We start from the raw sequence: 4,690 nt of genomic DNA, 5'->3' as shown, positions 1-4,690 counted from the left end.
CCTAATTGGTATTGTTCTTAAGCACACCCCAAAATGATGTGTATCAATTGCATATTTTTCTGAAGCTACTAACTGGATTTTTGCAGTTTTTTATTTCAAAATATGTCTCTCCTTCAAAGTCAATTTTTCCTTCTACTAAATGTTCTTCTGAAAGAGAATCTCAACAGAGCAATCGGAAGGAGGAGAAAGCAGCCAGAGAGGAGAAGCTTAGAACAACATACATGCATCAGATTAACTCCTATACCTGAGCCAATATACCTTTTTATGATTGAATTAAATAAAACAAGTATTTATATATTTCTTTAGATCAACAGATTCTAATAATATTCCTGCATGCAAATAATTTTTCCATATGTTTGACTACATTGTGTTGTTGTGCAAATATGTAGAGAAGGATCTCATTTTTGGGGGCATGGTTATGTGAACCGACATGTTATCTTGACCAAATATCTTCTTACTATTTGTACAGTGCTGCAAAATGTATAGGCTGGTCACCAGTTTTACTCAGTTTCATTATATATATATATATATATATATATCACATCACAGCAGCAGCCGCTGACCATCCTCGAGGAAACCACCACGTCGCTCCCTACCAAATCGTGATCATCCTGGGTATCCTGTTTGCTACCATGGGTGCTCGGATAGAGCTCATGGTACTCTCTTGATGCACATAAAACGATCTTCTCAATTTGTGTTTTGAGGAATCAAGGGCCTGAATCATCATAGTGCAGATGCCAATAACTTGCGGAGACACCAAGGTTAATGCAATTGTCGAGACATTGGTGTATTGTGATGTATTGTATAATATGGTTCCAGCATATGACCAAGTGAGAGGGATTGACAATACATTATATTTTCATGCAATCGCTACAAGAACATTATATCAGATCTTCTCAATCACGTACAGTCCTACCCAACATTTTATGTTGCTGCATGTTGACTACACCAGGGATGGGTGTCCTACTTGGTGAAAGTCATCACGGCAGAGGCTGATTTCATCTTCCGAATGTGAGTGTTGCTTAAATTTGAGCCCCACAATTCACTCTCCTGCAATTTAAGCCTTGTGATTGTTCCAACAGAAACAGAGCACATGGATAATTTCCTAAAGAAAATGTTGAATTGTGATCCTAACTCTTTATTTATGATTAATTGCATGTTCATATTCTGGTTCTTGTTGCATATTGTGATGCCAAAACTCTTTGATTGGGATAGCAACAGTAGCAAGGTGAATAACAATGTACGACTATATTGTTGTTAGTTTGATTGTGTGTGGTAGGATGGCTGGGTATTTGGAAAGCAAAACTCTTTCCACTTTTGCAGCTAGGCTGGTGTGGATCATATTGATCCTGTCACATTAATTTTGTTGGCAAAATTGAGGAACTTGGATGAGATGCCTTTAGATATCATCGAATACTACCGAAAATAGAAATTTTGCATGATGTGGAGACATAACTATCGCCTTCTTGATGTTTTATGCCTTTTTCATGTAGCCGAAGTGACGACGAATGAGTGGAGGGTTGCAGTGCAAACTGCTCGGTGCTTTTTACATATGTCATTGTACTTATGATTTCCTGAATATTTTATAAAATAGTGAAGGATATCTTGGAACAATGATGTTTTCAATCTTTAATACGAATGATAGGAAACCAAATGGTGAAGTTGAGCATTGCCTCACGTAGAACTTTTAATTCAAGATAGTATGCCATTATTTTCCGCTATGTTTTGTCATGATGATTATGATGACGTTGTTTGAACATGTAACCATTATTGATAAAAAGGAGCATATTTGGTATGCCCTTTTTGCAAATGACCAAACCTAACTAGGTTGGCAAGGTGGTGTTCAAACAACCAAAGCCAGCACCAATTCAACCTTGCCTCTGTGGCATGTGCTTATATTGAGGTGGATAAAATCTCTCTGTCACACTGAAAATCCAAGGCGGTGCAAGGGGCATAAAGAGAACCACCATAGGGGAAACAAACTGTGGTGGGAGAGACACTTGCAGGGCGACAAAGATGGCGAGTTGACAGGCATGGATACATCTAAGTACCTAGCTAGCTACCAAGAAGGGCACTTGCCAAAATTTTAGTTAGCATTGTTGTGTAAAATTTTAGTTTAAACCAATTGTATTAAAACATTACATGTTATTGAGGTAACTATTGTGATTGAAAAATTGATTTAGATAATCAGAACAAAAAAAGAAATTCCTAAGATTACGTGTGTTACACGTGCACGCTTACTAGTTATGCATAAGTAACATTGGATGCTAGCATGAGTAGGATATGAACACCGTGAACATAAATATCATAGAGGGTATGTTGGTTTTGATTCAACTACATGCATGAACATGTGCCAAGTCAAGCCACTCGAAAATTCAAAGGAGGATACCATATCATCATACTACATCACAAGCATTTTAACACAATGTTGACATCCAAGATAAATCATTATCCACTCCTAGCTACTTATGCATGGCATGAGAAACTATAATCTCTAATTGTCATTGCAAACATGTTTAATCATAATGGGTTGAATCATCGATACTAAGTTAAACATATTTACAAAAACAGAACAAGTCCAGTTCATACCCATTTCTCTCTGCCATGACCAGTTCATCTAATATCGTCATTATTGCCTTTCACTTGCATAACTGAACGATATGAAAATAATAATAATGCAAGAGTGTCATGGACTAAGCTAAAATCTGCAAACATTTTTATTCAATAGGAGAAGACAAGGTAAAATGAGCTCTTTGTTAGATCAACAATAATGCAAATGAGAGCCACTCCACATTTTCATCGTGGTCTTCTCCTCGGTATAATTCAAATGAAAAGAAAAGAAATTCAGAGAAACACACTGAAATATTTTTGGAGTTTTTTTGGTTTTCTTGAACAAACAAATAAAAGGGGAAAGCAAAAACGAGAAAAACTATTTAGATGGGAAAGCTCCCAACAAGCAAAAGAAGAACAAGGAAATCTTTTTGGGCTTTCTTTTTAGAGCTACAACTAACTACACTAGAAAGAAAAATAAAAAAGAAGCAGGAAATATTTTTGTATTTTCTCAAAGTTTTTCAATCACACAAGAAGAAAGCGATAAAATAAATTTAGCATCGATGATATAATGAAAAAGTGTGGACAGCGACAACTGAAATGAAATGTGTGAACATGAATGTAATTTCGGTGGAAATACATACTCCCCGAAGCTTAGGCTTTTGGCCTAACTTGGTAATCAGTCAGTAGCCTGCATAATGATCGGAGTGATAGCTCACGGAGGCTCTTGGTGTGGGTACCTCAGCCTGTCGTGCGGCCACAACTGCCGCGTTATCAGCTCGGGCCTCGCTCTCCAGAAAAAATATCCTCCCCTACTATGAGCCTCAAAGAGAGCAGGCGAAGGCAAATATGTGTGCATAGCGGAACTTTGATTAAACAACAATTTATAGATGAAATTATGGGGTTCACCTCTAAGGATATTATGATGTTTCATAGCATCAAAGTCTAAATACTGCGTGGGTAAAATAGGGTCATAAGGCAAAGGTGCAACACCCAACTCTCTGATATGTCTCCAACGTATCTATAATTTTTTATTGTTCCATGCTATTATATTATCTGTTTTGGATGTTTTATATGCATTTATATGCTATTTTATATTATTTCTGGGACTAACCTATTAACCTAGATCCCAGTGCCAGTTCCTGTTTTTTCCTTGTTTTAGAATTTCAAAGAAAGGGAATACCAAACGAAATGAAACTTTTGCGATCATTTTTCTTGGACCAGAAGACATCCAGAGGGCTTGGAGTGCGCGTCAGGAAAGCCACGAGGTGGCCACAAGGTCAGGAGGCGCGCCCAGGGGTAGGGCGCTCCCCCACCCTTGTGGGCCCCTCATGACTCCACCGACCTATTTCTTCCGCCTATATATTCTAAAATATCCCTAAACCTTCTAGGGGAGCCACGAAACCACTTTTCCACCTCCGCAAACTTTTGTATCCATGAGATCCCATAGGGGCCTTTTCCGGCGTCCTGCCGGAGGGGGATTCGATCATGGAGGGCTTCTACATCAACATCATTGCCTCTGCGATGAAGCGTTAGTAGTTTACCACTGACCTACGGGTCCATAGCTAGTAGCTAGATGGCTTCTTCTCTCTCTTTGATTCTCAATACCATGTTCTCCTCGATGTTCTTGGAGATCTATTCGATGTAATACTTTTGTTGCAGTGTGTTTGCCGAGATCCGATGAATTGTGGATTTATGATCAGCTTATCTATGAATATTATTCGAATCTCCTCTGAATTCTTATATGATGTAGCGATCTGACCTCAAACAGTCAAATCTCTATGTATAAGTGTCATCCCTGGATCGGTAATGCTGACACACAAAGTACTTCGAAGGATTTATAACAGAGTAGAAATCACAAACTTATTACATCGATAGTCTCAAGAGAACTTAATACAATAATATGGCTTAAGGCCATCTAAATAAGATAACAGCGGAAGGCTTGGAAGATAAATTAAGTCCATCAACTCCAACAGCATAGCTGAGTGCACGACAAACGACCTAGCGCACCTTACTCTTCGTCTGAGAAGTCTGCAACATGATATGTTGTAGCTGGCAAGATAACACAATAGAGCAATGAACAAGTAAATGCTATCACTACATGCAAATATGGCTGGTGGAGGCTCTATGGTATAATGTT

The sequence above is a fragment of the Triticum urartu genome, chromosome 5 (genome assembly GCF_003073215.2).
Source record: "Triticum urartu cultivar G1812 chromosome 5, Tu2.1, whole genome shotgun sequence".
Classification (NCBI taxonomy): domain Eukaryota; kingdom Viridiplantae; phylum Streptophyta; class Magnoliopsida; order Poales; family Poaceae; genus Triticum; species Triticum urartu.
Note: the sequence above shows the minus strand (reverse complement) of the source record.